Below are 18,757 nucleotides of genomic sequence, written 5' to 3' on the forward strand. Positions count from 1 at the left end.
CATATATAAAGGACCATTCATCTTCTTTACACAACCAACCAGCCTCCCCTACTGAATGTATATGGTCAAAAGCCCATGCTCCATCACAATGTTGCAACCTTTTTCATCATGCTGCCCAATACTCAAAATGTTACAACGTAATTTAGGGATAAGGAGAAAGTTACTCAGTGTCATTTCTCCTACATTCTAAAATTGTAGTATGATGCTTTATTTGCCTTAAATATCCACCTTCGACCCATTGCCAAAGGTGAACACTGCCACGGTGAGCTTCTTCTAGCTGATAAAGCATACTTCTTATGCCCATCATATTTTGTTTGCGGGGGTATCAATGTATTATATATCAGGCATCAAAGGCTCGCCCTTGCTCCCCAAGAGTAATGCATGATCGGAAGGCTCTGTCAACATCATCAGCAAAGCCAAATCACCCTTCTCCTTGTCATTGGCCAAATTTCCCTCCTCCTTCATTGCGGCATTCAGTATCAAAATGCTTAACTTTCTTACAATTTTAAGATTTAATTTTTGACTTATCTCAAGATCTGGAGTCATCATCTTTGCCACATCCTTTATCATCACTACATCAGCCACAACCTCTTTCTGTGTCGTGCCCACTTCCACTACCATGGGACGTTCCTTTTCTATCATTCTTATTGCCCTTTTTGATAGCTCCCCCTAACAGAATTTGCTACTTTCTTCTTGATTGCCCATCCATCAGCTTGGCTTCATACATTTTGAGGGATCACAGTGTTTTTCCAACTTTATGAACTCCGTCTCCCCAAATTTCTCAATGGAAGGTGTAATGGAGTCAAATTTTACCACAGTAGCTCGAAGAAGCCTGGCCACCACGTCTCCTTCTTCTAACATATCTCCCATGGGTCTTAAATGAGTGACGACCTTGGACAACTTCCCTGCGAAACCAGCTATATGCTCCTCTTCTCCCATGATGAGCAACTTGAACTCACGTTTGTGGGCTTGCACTCTAGCCTTCTCAACATGAGCAGCTCCCAAATTCTTCATCTTCAAAATCGTCCATGTCTCATTGGCTATCAGCTTGCTATCTAGGAGAGTCAATATCTCATCAGATATTGGGCCATAGATAACTGAAAACACTTGTTGATCCTTCTTCTTTGTCATCGTCTCTACCTCAATAGCTTTCCGTAAATCAATTACCTCCAACAGAACATTCATTCTCATAGCCCATATAGAATAGTTATGCTTGGAGAGAATGTGGAAACCATATCCAGTCTTGACAGAGGCCTGGGCATCACAATAGAGTTTCCAAAAAACTCACCTTTTGTAGAAGACATCCCAACACTTTGTGGCATGGATCTGCTCTTGCTTCCCCCTTGGACCAGACTTCAGGCTCTGATACCAAATGCTAGGATAGAATCCCAGCTGCCACTCCTTGGAAGCACATGTCGTAGTGGGAGAGAACAAGGGAAGAGGAGGAAGAGGAAGCCAAAAAGAAAAACCCTCATTATAGAAAATAATGTTCAATTATGTTCCCTTTATCAAAGGAACACAAAGCGAGAGATGAAAACTCCTGAGGAAATGAAATCAGGTGGGACCCGTGATGTCGGACGTCGTCTAGGACGTCGTCCGGTCGACACCGAATATGATTGTTCGGTGCTGATAAGGGATATGTATCAGATGATGACGGTGTCGTCGTCCGACGGTTACCCTATCGGGTGTGTAACTATGTGATGCTGAATGCCCTACGTGTCATACGTGTAGGCTTCGACTTAAGGGAGGCGCCCAGCTCCAAGATGGAATGGGAGTTGCCGGGTGATGGTGACAGTGACCTCTCGAACCTCATCGGAGTGACGAGGACGTCTACGGCCGAACAGAATCAATCAGTTGGGCTCGCACGCAACGGACATACTCATCCGTACCGGCAAGACACTCAGAATTGTAGTTATCTCTCGTTTAGCCTCTCTCTCTCTCACCTACGAAGCCCGAGCGCGGTGGAGACAGGACGAAAGTATACTGTAAGAGAATAATTAAATGAGCAATGGGAGAGGACGGCGTACCTCGTCTACGGTGTCTTGTAGTGTAGAATCTCATCTTCGTCGATGGCGTGTCGAAGCAGGTGGGGAGGAGAGGCACCAGAGTAGACATGGCAGCTCGACGTGCAATGGGTGCGGGAGCTTTTAGTAAAGATCGGATGTAGAGGAGGATAAACGATTCAGTAGTACGCACACGGCTTCATGCACGGACGACTGAAGTCCACGGTCCGGACTAGATGACTCAATTCCGTGGAATGGACAAGTCGATCGGTCGGCTTGAGCGATTTGGTCAGGTCGCCCGACGGGGTTGGATCAGTCGGCCAACCCGATCGGTCGGACAGTGGTCGGTCGGCCCGGCTGGTTGGTAGGTCGGTCGGGTCGATCGACCGGGTCGGTCGGGTCGATCGACCGGGTCGGTCGGGTCGATCGACCGGGTCGGTCGGGTCGATCGACCGGGTCGGTCGGGTCGATCGACCGGGTCGATCGGATAGGCTGATCGATCAGTCAACTGGTCGGGTTGGGTTGGCTCAATCAGATCGGTTGGCTGGTCGGGTCAGCTCAGTCGACTCGGTCGGTCTGCTTGAACCAATTTGGTCGGTGGGTCGGCCGGTCAGGTTGGACCAATCGGGTTGATCGAGTTGATTGACCCCAACGGGCTGGTCGGACGGTGAGCGGTCAACCGGTGGCGGCACGGCGCGACGGGGGACGGTTCCTGTGGCAGTGGTTCCACTTCCCTTAGCTTCTTGGGGGGTCCAACACCGTCCAACAGTCTTGTGGCAAAGGAGGGGCTCCAACAAAGCCTCCCACGGGTCTTGGCAGCCCTGGCCGCGTGGGACACCAGGCCGATGGTGGCACGCTGAAAACGGCCACCAAGAAAGGAGAGGAACGGCCACAGAGGGAGTTGGGTCCCTTGGTTGTTCGTGAGGCCTTTCCCGGCACTGGTCGGTGGCGTTTCCTGATGGTTGGCGACTTCAGGCGCCTTGTTCGTCGCTCTCCTTGCTTCTTCTTCCTTTCCTAATTTTCTTCTCTAGACGAGGAAGGAGACAAGTAAAGCTGTTCGATGAAATGCTCCTTTGAAAAAAACTTCTGGTCTAAGAACTTAGGGCGCCCATCTCCTCCCTTATATGGGGGGGGGGGGGGGGAATGGGCCCCTAAGTGGGCCTCAAAGGGTCAATATGGTGAGCCCTTATAAATGGGCTCCCCCTTACAACATAGAAGAAAACAAAGAAGATAAAAAGGGGAAAATTAAAGGGGAAATAAGAAGAGAAAAAGGGGAGAGGCAAGGGGGGAGGGGTTAGAGAGAAGCCCATCCCCCTTGACTGCAAACGACGGACATACGAAAGACGTCGCGAATGTGACGAGACACGATGAAAATGGGACGGACGAGAATGAAAAAGAGACAAAAACACAAGAGAGAGAGAGAGAGAGATGAAAAAAACAGAAAGGGAAATTGGATCAGCTTCACCCGGTCTTCGACGTCGAGGGTGCACGGCACGGATGACGTCGATGACGGTTCTCGATGGCCTGCGTCATCAACCCGTCTCAAGGGCAAACCCCATAATAGATTGGTGCATTGTAGAGTTGGCAACGTCTTACTGTCCGTTAGTCACGTAAGAATTAAAGCTAGATTTAAAGCCAAATTTTTATATTTACAAATTTATATGCTCCAAAAAAGTACGTGGATGAGCAGCTAACCTTCTCGTATGTGATTTGGCAAAAACATCCATAAAAGCCAACCTACCTAATAGATTTGTATCATGGAATCTTGACCACTACTATGTACATTAATATTCCCATTATCACTATTAATGATCACACGATCGACATAAATCAATAGAAAGCATGTAAACCTGACAATATTACACGACACATCTCCGCCTATGAGATCTAACCTTTAAAAAAGTAGATCTCAAGTATATTTTACGAATGAACATAATAAGAGAAGCCTGGCTATGTTTTTTTTTTTGGGTGTGTGACTGTCGCTTAGTCAGGCTCATGGTTTTAGATTTGGAATTTACGTTCCACTCAGTTGCTTTGATCCAATCCATCTAATTCTAAGGGACGTTGTGAACCAGGCGTAGATAACAGTGATTAACCATCTTTAGGGCATGACGCGGAACTTAATTCAAATATCAATAAGACATTTTGTTTGACCCTATTTTCCCTAAAAGATATCTTTTTACTTCAGATGAAGTAAAAAGAGATACCATCAACCTTTTATGTAACCAACGTTGTATCAACATCCTCTTTTGTAGTGTTTGGAGTAAGCTTGTGGCGTGCTGCAATAGTGAGGCATTGCCTTGAACTTTAAGTAGGATGGAGTAATCACAAAAAGAAATAATCAAGGAGAGAGAATAATGAGCAAAAGAGAAAAATTTGAAGTTGATAGAGGATAGAGAATGAACAAACACACTCTAGGGGTCTTGATAAGAGCTTCATGATGGCCTATCAAGTACAATAGAAGAGACATCACATGTGATATCCATTAATGACATGTGCAGAAGTTTAAATGGAAGACAGGAAAGATGGTTATAAACAAAGGTCAAAGCCAAGAAAAGAGGCGATTGATTCTTTGGAAGTTGAAGTCGTTCTAACGTTCAGGCTGGCAGGAGATCCCCCTAGCCAGATGAGCAAGGGCTGATTCTAGCTTGCTCTTGGTTTTTTTTTCAATTTCAGTTCTCTTCGTCAGTCTTGTATTTGGACGTATATTATGCTCGTCAAGTGCCTTTCTTCATTGATCAAGGAGGATCTTGTATGACCTAATGTTTTTTAAGAATTATTATCCTTGGAGATTCTGGTTTTTCTCTATCGTGATACCCATAGTCTGATCAAAAGTACAAGCGCCTCAGAGTCCTCTAATTCAGGTCATGACACACAAGAATCAGAGGCCTTATCAGTTTACTATTTCAAACACTGCAGAACGCGCCTCATGCAGCTCCAACACCAGAAATAGAACCTCTTGCTGCAAAGCATCAAATTCAGTTGCACAATCTTATCAACGAAAAGATTCAGATAATTCATTTAATAAAGGGGATCTACAATTATTATAAGGCACTAATCGAGAAGGTTGGATCTTCAGATTGAGAAGACATATCTGATTTGGATATTTGGCATTTTAAAAACTGGGTGGTTGCTCCATGTAGATGGTTTCGGTAAGATCTCCATGGGGGAATGCATTGGATACTTCTAGCTGGTGAATATGCCATTGGTGATAGTGATTGTCAGCAGAAGACATGTCGTTGTGTGTTTGACAACTAGACTGAAATTTTCAGTGACATCAAAGCTCTCTTGTTGACTGAATCCTTTTGCTACAGGATGAGCCTTGAACTTTTCAATTTCCCCAGATGGTTTGTACTTGAGACGATAGACCTTTTCACAGCCAATAATGTGAAGGTCCATATTAAAAGGGACTAGGCTACAAGTATGATTATGCATAAGATAATTTAATTTGGCTTGCATTGCTCACACCGATTTGGAATTCTGGGAGGCAATGGCAAAGGATATAGGTTCTATAAGAGTGCTGAGAAGGGAGAGCAGAAATTTAGGGACTGGGTGTTTAATCATGGAGTTGGAAGGATGTGGGGTTTTAGTGATGGAGAGGGAAGTTGGTATCTTGAACTTTGCATTGAGGCAGATATCGTGGAGTGGACGTATTTTTAAGAGGGTGCCCGAATCAGGGGAGTGACCAAGAGTGGAAAGAAGAGGCAGGTCAGAAGGGGAGGGGTGGTGAGGATAAAATACGGAGCATTGACTGGAAGTGTACATTGAGGTTGTTGACGTAGGAGAACAAGGAAGTGTGTACGGAGCATCTGACAGAGAGTCTAGACATGAGGCATGGTAAAAACCAATCGTAGAGGATGACCGTAATGTGGGCGGAGAGGGAGCAACTATTGGGATAACTAAAGCATACCGAGTTGTTGACTTCTTAGATGAAGGAAAGAAGTCACGTATACCATCAGATGAAGCAAAGGAGATGATGGAAGAGGTAAAAGAATCTTCAAATAAAAAAATGAGAGATAAATAACTTATATTTATGGAGCGACACATAACTGTATCTAGTATGGAAAGGACTATACCCCAAAAAGATGTACTTTTTTGATCGGGCATCAAGTTTGTGATTGGCGTATTGTCATAGGAAGGGGTAACAAAGACATATGGTAATTTATGACTCACCACTCAAGCTGCAAGACAATCGATCAGGTAAGCCAAAGTAACAACAGATTCATCTTAAAAGGACTTCAGCATATGGACATGATGAAGCACGGTAGGTGTAGTCTCAATCAGATGCTGGCACTTCCGTTTGGCTGTGCCATTTTGATCTGGTGTGTGGAGACAAGATACACAATGAACAATTCCCTGAGACATAAGATATGTGTGAAGGAATTGATACTCCCCACCCCACTCAGACTATAGATATTTAATCATATATGAGAATTGATTTTTGACTTATTGTATAAAAACTTGGAGAAGATCATTTCTCTTTTTTACGTGGATAGATCCAGCTCGATCTATTAAAACCACATACAGATTAACATAATATGACTAGCCAGAATGAGATAAGATTGGAGCATGCCCCTAAAGATCAGAGTGAACAACTTCTAGACAATATTTTGTGGAATTTCCTGTAAGTGAGGAAGGAAATTTATATGATTTAGAAGTATTGCAAGCATCACAACATAAATGTATTTAGAGATTACAAAGGGAAGCCCAAATTTAGAAATAGTAGAATTTAAATTATTCAGTTGAGGAGGATGGCTGAGACGCGAGTGATAAATAGCTGAAGTTGCTCTTTCTCTGATGTTGACAGATTTTGTCGTTGAGGGATGCCAGTAGTACAGTCCAGCTTTAGTCGTTCATCGCGACAACACTTGATGTGATGTAGTGTCCTTCACAAGACAATGTGATGCATTAAGATCATTAAGGTCTCCAATGTGATCACTATCGCAATAGGCAACCAGCTCTTGTTCTTTGAATGCTTTCTCATAACATAGACCAAGGTCTAATGTTCCCTTGATATACCTCAAGGGCCTCTTCACCGCCGTCATGTGTTCAGCCATCGGTCTCTCCATATACATGCTTAGAATTCTGATAGAATAGTTTAAGTCAGATCAGGTATGAGTCAAATACTTTAGGCCACCGATCAAACTCTGGTACTCCGTAAAGTCAACGAGAGTGGACAAGCCTTCAACATTAAATTTCTGTCTTGCTTCAAGTAATGTATGGACTGGGTTGCAATTCCTCATCCCATTCTACTATAGAATCTTCATTGCATAACCTTTTTGACTCAGTTTTATCCGCCCATCTAACTGAATAAACTCTAACATACATCGTTCTCAACAGCTAATTTTTCAATAGATAAAAGGTTTTGTGATTTTTTGAACCATTAAAACACATTTAAGAGATAAAGTACCATCCCGTGTTTTGATTTTTGTGGACCCAATAACAATAATATTCAAATCTGTCCATTACCACTTAGAAGATGGTCAGATCCTTGGTAGTTTTGTGGCTATTGAAGCATGTGATTTTCAGCGGCGACATAATGCACTACATCGCTGTTGGGGTACCACCCTTAAATTTTTGCCATGTAAGCCTGTGGCATGATACCAGGTTAAGGATGTGAAGCCCTTCAAGATATTTTGATGAATTCTTGACACTCTCGCGCAGACATGACAGCAGGGTTGCAAGCGTTGGCTTTTGCCTTTGGCTCTTACTTGGTTGTAGTTAGCAGCGTAATTACTGTTGTAATATCACCTTATGCATCAGGTATAATTTCCATAAGATGTATGGTGTGTATGTCTTTGGACTGGATTAGCCATTAAAGGGAATACCCCACTATGGGCCTTTTGGTGATGCATTATATATCCATCGTGCGCTTTCAAGTTTCCAACAATTTGCACAAAATTTATATAATCAAGATTGGAATTTATGCTGATATGTAGGGGGAGTATTCTGTGCTCAGACCTCGTACGAAGGTGAAAGTAATATATGTTTCACTTACTTGTTGTCAAACTGCTTCCAAGGCTTCAACTATTGATCATAAGTGCTTCACATATTCATGTATTGTCATTGATCATTGTCTCATATTATGAAATTCTAGATGTCGCTCCATGACGCATGACTGAAGTCTGTTGGCAAAAGTGCATTCTAGCATTTCCCACGATTCGTTTTATTACTTGGCTTTGGTTACACATGGGAGGATAGTTTCGCATGTAGTGTAGTGTAGGAATCCGAGCACATGTTGATCAATTCACCACCACATATTGAACTTGGTGTTGTCGACTAGACTTCCTTCCTTCATCTGTAATCCAGATAGGAGAAGATGTCCCTCCTATAAATTTATTCAGATCTTACCTGTTCAGAAGAGGTAGAACAACGCCTTTCCAATACTGATAGTTGTCTGCATGTACATTTGTTGTTACAGTCATTCCTGGTGGAATGACAAATGGAATGTGCCCAACGCTTACCGTGCTTGTTGGGCTGGCTGAGATGATGTTGAGATTCCCATCTCGTATGAAGATGGATATGATACCATGTTGAGATTCATCCATTGCTGGTGGAGTAGAAGATGAAGCAAGATGATAGATTGGAGGAAGAACAAGGCAGGGTGAAGAACTAGAGAGTAAGTGAATTCACATAGATTGATTGAAATGTATTATCCCTGAAAAATGAAATGCAGTTCACGTGTTACAGTTATCAAAGGTTTTGCTATGTATGGTTGGTATTTAGTCATTAGAATGGCTCGTTACCATTCTTGATCCTATCAGAGTGTTTATCACCATGCAGATGGCCTAGCCATGGCCTCTGGTCATTTTAGCCTTATTCTGATTCGGGGTATAAGGTTGTGTGGGATTTCCTGGGCAGTTAAGTAACTTCTGATTCATCGACAGCAGTTCGGGAGAGACGAGTTGCTGACTTTCTGGCTTCCACAAGATCAAGATTGTAGACAGATTTTACTGCATAAATCAGATGCTGAATAATAATTCTCTATTCTGGTTTCCTTTTTAGATGGATTTGGTTTTCAGGATTTGTTAAATTTCAAGAACCAATTTTAGTGCTAATATGGATTACCATCAAATACTTAATACAATACTATGTTCCAAACCCACAAGAATAGATCTGTTTCAGAATACCACTCTTCGCTTCAAAGATTCATTGTACATATTATAGATCTATTAGCAGCTTTGATTGAAAGTACTTATTTATGAGGTCTGAAACTAGGGTGGGTCGTGCGGTCTAGTCTGATTTTTCAACTGGTGTGCAAATGTTTAGATCACAATAATGGTCAGTTCAATGATTGGTGAAAATTTGTGCGACAAAATTGCATCGCACATCCCACAAATTTGCACTAGCGAATTCCTATTAGTAATGTTCAACAGTAGTGAGTACGAACAAAGTTCTGTATCTTCATTTAAAGAGAAAGACAACAATCAGAATAAGAAGCCAGTTTGGTACATTAAATTGAGAAGATGAATAAGAAAAACAGTGGCGAGGAAGTTCTCTCCAATAATTTGACAAGAAGAAGAGGATAATAGTGAAAAGAAGCCAGGTCGGTGAATTGATTTGAGAAGAAGTGGACGAATGAGAATAAAAAGAAGCTGATTTGAGAAGAAGACGGTGATGATAAGAGCAAGAAGAAGCCAATTTAGCCCAATGATTTGGGATGAATAACAAGAATAACATGAGTCAAGTTCAGTTCCCTTTGATATGATGAAGAATAAGTGTACATCGATTAAGAAAAAGGAAAGGAAAAAATTAAGAGGTACCCAGTTCAGTTGATAGTTTTGTGGAGAAGAGTAAGAAGCCATATCAGCCGATTAATTTGTGAAAAAGTAGAATAAGACAGTTCAGTCCATTCATGTGTGAAGAAGAATAATAAACAGGTGCAGCCCATTTATTTTTCACCAATAAGAATTAGATGAAGAATAAGAATCCAGTTAAGTCATTGATTTGTGAAGACAGAAAAAAACCAAATCATACTATTGAAATGCAAAGATGAAGAAGAAGACAGTCCAAAGAAGATTAATAAGAAGAATAACACAAAGCCTGTCAAGTTCGTTGATTAGAGATAAGGGATACAAGAGGAGTGGCTGCATGCAGGTCACAAAACCCTTGCACTGCTCTCAACTCTTGACCTATCTCTCGCTTGTCAACATCTGTCCAAGGCAGAAGCTTGCTGTCCATTTTCCTGAAAAACCGAACGAATTCACTCATCTGCACCACACACAACCATGGTCGACGTGCTGTGGAATGTACTGTAGAACTGTCCAGTGTGCGGTCCAGAAAATCAAACCATACCGCACATCGGACTCATTTCGCACCGGTTGCACAAAAACACCAACCATAACTGAAACTCTATATTTGGATTGAAGTACAATACTATTGTCCTTATGACCTCAAAGAGATCATGGACCTCTGAATGAAAGTCAAAATTGATCTAGACGTCATCTCTAATAGGGCAAGGCTCTCACATAAGCATCATTCATCAAGGTCAGTCAGCTAATCAGAGAATACAAAATCCCCATAATCAACTCCTACAGCATGGTGCAGCTTGTAATCAACATAGACTTATCATACTGGTTTGAGTAGTTCTATGGCTCAACCTTATGGGAGATCACCTAATAGGCATAATCTCAGACTCAAAGAAGCAGAATTTCAGCAGAAAACATATAAAAGGTATAAGTTAACATTGTATTGTGAAATTCTCTCCAACACACCAGTTTAGAAAATATTTCAATATGGTAATGGTATTAGAAAAAGAGAACAAAGAATCTCCTCTTGAAGAAGAGCTTTATATGATGGCGTATAGATGAAGAACCTATTATTCATGGGTATGCTTTTACAACATAAGCTTCTTTCAATCTGATGCGTAAGACCCAAAAGTAGGCATGCTTCAACTATGGGGAAAATACAGGGACTCCTTGCAAAATTTCTGATTGATGGTGGGCTTCCTATAATTTTATCCATCTCAGGATATTTTCAATTATAGTGTTACCCATGGTAGAAGGGGGAAAGTTCGATGTACTTCTAACAAATGCCATCTTGAAATGCTCCATTAGTGTATGCTTAAGTGTCCCAGTATGTTTATTAGGAATGGATTTTACCGAAGATTTATTAACCTTATCTAAGGGAGATATGTATCGGGTGCTGGGAGTTCGTTAGCTAAAAACATTGGAATGGTTCCTTAGGAATTACAACTTTGTTACAATAAACGTACTATGGAAGGTGCATCTTTATGAAATTGAATCAGATCCAAACTTAATGCCAGGCAACAATAATTCCAACATGAGCGCTCACAAGGTTGTTAATCGCAAGAAACAATAATTGCAACATCTTTATGATATCTACAGAGCCTGTCACCCTACAAAAGCTGCAGTATGCCCTGAAGCAAACCTGTCTCGAGGCTTCTCTACAAGTGCGTTACAAGTACTATTCAAGTCGCAAATATTTGAGAAATTACTTGCTCACCATTCAAAATAATAGATGACTGTGAATTACAACAATTACTGTTGTGTTCGAAGTAATTTTTGGCATCCATTTATGTACATTTAATTTTATTTGATGTGACACATAGGCAGCTATGTGTTTTTAGACTCCCATATAAAATACAATTTACCTGGTCAGGTAATTTATTCTTGGTTTAGGGTCCTATGTAAGATGATCAGAACTTGATGCGGCAGAGACAATGATAGCATTGTGAGGCAGTGAGGAGGATGAGGAGGACCCCGATGGTGATGTTGAAACTGTAGAGGACATGACAAGGATGATGAATTACAAGCTAGAGTGTGGCGTGAAGCTAGTGTTGTCATGAGGTGATTTTGTACGGTGGAGATGGTGGTGATGCCAAGGGAAGTCGCTTCATGTACTGACTGATTATCTCTCTCTGGATTTTTATTTCATTCACCAAAATACTGTGGGGTTAATCCTATTCTACGATCAATGGAGATCGCGGCAGAAAAATAGGATATGTGGATTCGCAACCGTACATTTCTTTTCCTTTTGTGTCAGCCTTCCTTGATTTAGTTACGTCCTACTTCCCCTTGTGACTTGGTTCACAAATGATGGCTATCTGTATGTGGTATTGGTGCAATGTGGTTATGATGTTGTTACTCCTCTTCTTCCATTTCCTGTCACCATCTCTCTGGTATGAATGTGTTCTTAGTGTAGTAGACGGTTCACTTTTTTTACAAGTGATATCAGAGAGTCTAATCCAGGCGAACTAAATAAGATGTTGAGGCAAGAAAAAATGACAACACAACTAGGTGAAGGGTCCTCTATGGGCACTGACAATGGGTTACTGAAGGTGATGAGTGAACCCATCTCGAGTTCTCCTGCAGATCTCTCAAAGAAAAAATACCCCATTGTGCACGATGCATATGCAAGTGTTTATAGAGGCTCATGGGCTACATGAGATGATAGAAGAGGTAAATGTGGCACGAAAGAACGATCGTCAGACATTGTCATTTCTCTTTAGGCTACTACCTAAATATATTCCTGAGCCACTTTATATGAAAAGGAATGGCTATGAAATGTGGGAAATTAAGGACATTGATAGTTGGCGGGGCTCATGTAAAAGAGGCCAATATTCAAGCTCTCAATAAAGAAATTTGAATTCCTTTATGGGAAAAGAAGAGGTTGTGTCAGAGTTTTCTAAGAAACTTCCCACAATCCTCACTTAAATGTGAAGCTTGGATGAGAAGGAGGAAAAGGAAGATATTATTCACAAACATATTTGGGCACTTCGAGCAAAATTGAACTCCGTTGCTTTGTCCATGAAGAAATTCAAAGACATGGATTCCATGCATTTGAATAAGCAATAGACTATTTGAAAATAAATAAAGATAGGCTTTCTGATCGGCAGATCGTAAGGAGGACCAATTTATTGTGTCTCATGACCTGGAAAAAGCCAAATCCAAACAAGATGATGAATTCTCTCAAATCAAGCATCTCGTTCACAAATGTGGATGTCGTTGTGGTCGTGGCATAAGCAATGGGAACTGTGACAAGGAGACTGAGGACAGACCTCAAGATAAGTTCAGAATAAAAGGTTATAATTGTAACAAGTATAATTATTATGTTTCTGAATGTCTAGATGAGGAGAAAGGGAAAGTTCACCTTGCAAATACCAAAGAAAAGTCAGATTCTGCCCTTTTATGGTGATTTGTGATGACGTTCACGAACATCTTATTCAAGGTTCAGGTAGCCAACCTCTTACAGAAAATCAATGGTATCTTGATACTAGCACACACAATCATATGACGGCAAACAAGAGTTTATTTTATGATAATTACGAAATTTTATCATGGAGTGTACAATTTGGTGATGGTTTGGATGTGGAGATTTTTGTCGGAAGTAATATTGATTTATTTCATCAATATTGTGTGACCTTATATTCTATTAGTGCTCTTTATATTCTGAGTTAAAAGAAAATATTTTATGTATTGGCAAACTCAATGAAGAAGGCTACAGAATTGTTCCAGAATCTCGAATGCTATCTATATGTGACTTCATAGGGAAATTTCTACTCACGATAAGAATATCTCACAGGAGATTGTACCCATTGAGACTTACTGATATAAACAAGTGCGCCAGAGCTGATGTTGAAAAATCTTCAGTGTGGCTTTGGCATTGACGTTCTGGGTATTCGAACTTCAGGTCTATCATACACGTGGCCAGTAACTAGCTGGTAAACTGGTTGCAACTGTTTGAGGTACCTGTCCAAATTTGTATATGTTGAACTGATGGGAAGCAACATAGAACTCCATTGCCATCATCAATGTCTCATAGAGTGACTTATGCTAATTGTTGATGATTTTTCCAGAGTATTGTGGTTCTTCAGCAACATTCTGAAGCATATGATGCCTCCGAACAGTTCAAGTCTCTAAAAGAAACAGAAAATTCTTTTAGGATTAAATTTTTTTGATCTGATCATGAGGAGACTTCTCCTCGGATGCATTTGCTGTATAATGTGCTTACATTGCATTTGACAACAACTTACATTTCCGTACTATCCTCAGCAGAACGGGGTTGTTAATAGAAGAAATGGGACCATTGTGTCTATGTTCCAAAGCATGATTAAATAAACAGATATGGCGCTAAATTCAGGGGAGAAGCTTTAAAAGCCATGATGGTGCTACTCCATATGAGAAATGGCCTGGTTCCATATCAAGCGTAGACCATCTTAAGGTATTCGGCTCATCAGTCCATGTGAATATCCTAGGAAAATGATTGAAAAAGCTTGATGACAGATGTGAACCCATGATTTTTATTGGTTATGAAACTGGAACAAAGGCATACACATGTTGTGATCTAGTAACCTGTAAACTTCACATCAGGAGGGATGTGATATTCCAGGAAGAAAGTAAATGTGATTGGGGATCATATCTACAATGAAAAACCTCAGGAGAATTGTAATTTTGAAACTCACATGAATGACTTAGAAGTTGACCCATGATTGTCATCGGCTATGAAATTGGAACAAAGACGCACACGTCTGGTGATTTACTAAACTGCAAACTTCATATCAGGAGGGATGTGATATTTTAGGAAGAAGTTAAATGTGGTTGGAAAGATAAGATCTATTGTGAAAAGACTCAGGAAATTTGTAATTTTGAAACTGGCATGAATTCCTTGGAAGATCCAGAATGTTTTGGAGGCTACAAATGAAGAAGTTTAGAACCATGCTATGCGAGAAATGATAGATGCAACTGAAAGAAACTACACATGGTATATTATCCAAACTCAAGCCTTTTGGAAACCTATTGATCTCATATGGGTATTCATGATAAAGATGAATTCCAGATAAGAAGTAATAATTTATAATGAAACACTATTCATGACAGGGTATTCTTAAAGGTACACCATAGAGTATGATAAAATTGCTCTAGTAGCAAGGATGGAAACTGTCAGTGTTGTGAGCTCTAGTACTGAGAATAATGGTTGGTACACAATTTAGATGTTAAGTCTACATTTTTAAATGGTGAAATAGATGAAGAGATATATATCAGGCAACTAAACGGGTTTATCAAGAAGGGCAGTGACCAGCATGTGCTCAAATTAAAAAATGCCTTGTATGGGCTGACGCATGCTCCCCGTGCTTGTTATTTGAAATTAGGCAACTACATATCCACACTTGGATTTCCGAGAAGTGTGCACAAGCATGCTGTCATTTTAAATCTTTTTGATGAAGCTCATTTAACTATTGAAGTTTATGTTGACAATTTCATAGTGACAGGTCCAAAATTCTGTCATATTCAAGAGTTTAAGATCCAGGTTATGAAATTATTTGAAATGACAGATCTCAAATTACTCAATACTTATATGAGAATAGAAATCATTCAATAAGATTATCATATCATCTGAAATCAAAAGGCTAATGTATTGAAGATACTTGAGCAACTAGCAATCAAATCATGGGCAAAATGTATCAAATATGGAACATATTCCACTGTCAATTCTGCTCATTACAATAGTCTGATTGGATGCCTAACGTATTTGGCTTATAGTTGACCAGTTCTTATGTATTATGTTGTACTTATTACTAGGTACGTGGATCATCCAACAACTGCACACCTATTGAAATTCAAGAGAGTACTTAGAGATGTTAAAGGGACACTTGATTTTGGATTTAATCATGAGAAAGGTTAATTTAGTGAAAACCTGGTTGGTTTTAGTGACTATGATCATGTGGGTGATATTGAAGGCCGTAAGAGTACCAATGGGGTCATATTCTTCTTTGCATCCAGAGCGATCCTCATGGCGCGCACCATCAAGGATCACCAACGACGTCGTTCGTGCTGCCGGCCACCGTCATCAAAAGCCGGGTGAAGAGATGCTCGATTATCCTGTTTTGATTTTCGTCATTTTCCTAGTTGTGTCCCGTGTTTTCTTCATATTCGTTATGTTTACATCACACGGCGACGATCCCGTATCCATGTTTTGTCGGCTTTGGAAAGGGGTCCTTAGCCAGTTCGAACCCCCTCCCCTTGTGCCCCTTTGTTTGTTTATCTTTTCTTTTCAGTTTGATTTCCCCTCTTTATTTTGTAATGAGGGGGCCCATTATATAAGGGCCCCCTTAATGGACCTTTTTTTCCCCCTTGTTGACCTAGCTAAGGGGGCCCAATTAATTGACCTCTTCCCCTTTATAAGGGAAGAGGGGGCGCCTTAGCTCCTCAGACCAAGAGAAATCAAAGAGGAAATTGTGTTTTTTTTTTGGTCTTAACCCCTTCATTGAGAGAGAAGAAAAGAGGGGGAGGAAGGAGATCGCTGAAGCTGCTAGGGAGGAAGCTACATGGAGGAGGCGGAGGAAAGGATCTGACGACCTTTCCCCTCATCCCCTCCAAATCTTCCTACCTGGTCACCTCCACCATGGAGAATCCACCGTTCAAGGATCGCGACCGAAGCGGCCATTCTTCCGGCTTCCACCGGTCAACGGTCCCATCCTGCGCGACCTTATTCTTGCCGCGACACATGGGTATTGGGAATTTTTCCATTGATTTGAGGACCTCAAGAAGACTATCTCTCTTACGCTCCAGGCCCCTCAGGATTTGGATTATTCAAGGAGATAGCAAGGCTACTCCAAACTCCCGGTGGGACAAATCACCTGGTCCACGGGCGAGTCCATTCTCCTACGAGAATGCCCCAAGGAACCACGGTTCTCCGATAGAGAACGCGCGACTACCACGGTACGTGACGTGCTTACCCAAGGGACTAACCGCCGCCGACGCTCCGCCTTCGGTACAGGAATTGCATCCCATTGTCGTCGATTGGTGGCTGCGTAATGCACTGACTGCCATAACGGGACTGACTGTTCCGGCCCTAGATCCTTGATATTCTGAGCAGCCAACTGCCGGTGAAGGATTGTTGCCGCTAGTAGTTGTTATGACCGCTCAGGCTGCTACTCCTACGTTAGCCTGGACGAGTCCGACAGAATTGCTGGAGTCGCATTGCCATCGTTGATTGCTCCATCATCTCCTCTCCTCCAACCTTTACCAGTAGCTCCAACTTTATCGTTTGCTCCTCGAGCCGCCGATCACTCTCCCGTGTCTCCCCGCTCCACCTGCTCCGAATCACCGCCGATGTCGATGAAGTTCTGCACTACGAGCCACACCGACGAGGTACGCTATCCTTTCCCGCCGCTCGTTTCTTTACCTTTTGCAGTATATTTTTCTCCTGGCTCCATCACTCTCGGGCTAGGTAGGTGAGAGAGTAATAATTGAGAGAGAACTATAACATATTTGAGTGTCTTATCAGTATGAACGAGTACGTCCATTACATGCGAGCCCTACGGATAGAATCTGTTCGCCCTTAGACACCTTCGTCGCTCCGACGAGGTTCGAGAGACCACCGTAGCTGCCACCCGGTGACCCCATCCTAGATTGGAGCTCGATGCCTCCCTCTAGTCAGAGCCTGCACGTACGACACGTAGGGCACCCTTTCATCACGTTGTAGTTACATAACCTGTTAGGGTTGCATCCGTCGCACGACGACGACGTGGACTTTCGATACCATCATCCTTTATCGGCATCGAACCATCATATTCGGTGTCGATTGGATGACGTCCTAGACGATGTCTGACATCAGATCGGCTGGACCTTGCAGGAACAAAATTCAGTAGTGTTACTATCTTGTGAGGCTGGGTACATTTCTGTCAATGATGTAGCATGCCATGGTGTATGGTTATCTCCTCAAGCTTACAAGACATGCAAACAACAAAGACCAATAAAATTTATGGTGAATAACAAATAAGCAGTAAACTTGAGCAAAATTACAGATCATCAAACTTATACCAAGGACATTCACACTCATAATCATTTTATTTGATCATATTTCGAAGAAGCAAAATTTGAACCTGAATATATGAAAGTGATACCCTATTGGGAGGCTTTAACTAAAGCTCTAAGAAGACTTAAATTTTTAGGAATGTGTCTAAAGCTGGAAGTTCCCATCTTCACTGAAGAGAAGCATGGTTAAGGAAGATATTGTTGCGGTAAATCCTGTTATATGATTAATACAGATCACAACAGAATAGTAGGGATCCATGTATTCTCGAGAATCCATTTGCTTTTCTTTTGAACCAGTCTTCCTTGAGCTATTTATATGCTATTTTGTTAGTTTAACTTTTGAGTTGGTTCACAAACAATGGTTTTATGTACATGGTATTTGTGAAATATAATTCTAATTTTGTAGATGTTTCTCTTATTCCATTTCCCGCCTCCCTCTCTCTGGTTTGCATCTATAATTCATGTAACAAATGGGGAACCTTTCTTATTAATACTTGATCTTTTAGTGGATGTCACGAGATGGTTTAATTTACCTAGATCTTTTTAAATTATGTTTTCCTTTTTAAAAAGGCAAAATAAAATAAAAAATAAACATATTCGGAAAAGGAAAAAGTAAAAGGGAACTAAATACCTGATCCACTAATCCTTTCCCTGCCTATTCCATAACACTAACATTTAGGTCTAGTAAACCTCAAAGATGTGAGTTTGCTACAGTGATCCAGACAGAGATGTCAGAGAGAGGGACAAAAAATGATGTGTGCAGGATGACCAATCTATCTAAAAAAACAGTATACCGTTATGTTATGCTTTGATGCATCAAACAACATATTCTAGTAATGTACTGTTGGTTTCTTTATATTCTCTCATGTTTATCTTCCAGGCTTGTTGAGAGAGCCCTTGAGCCTTACGTAATAGATCTTAAACACTACTCTAGTTTATTTCAATGTTCAAAATAGTGTGCATAATAATTTATAC

The sequence above is a fragment of the Wolffia australiana genome, chromosome 6 (genome assembly GCF_029677425.1).
Source record: "Wolffia australiana isolate 7733 chromosome 6, ASM2967742v1".
Lineage (NCBI taxonomy): Eukaryota > Viridiplantae > Streptophyta > Magnoliopsida > Alismatales > Araceae > Wolffia > Wolffia australiana.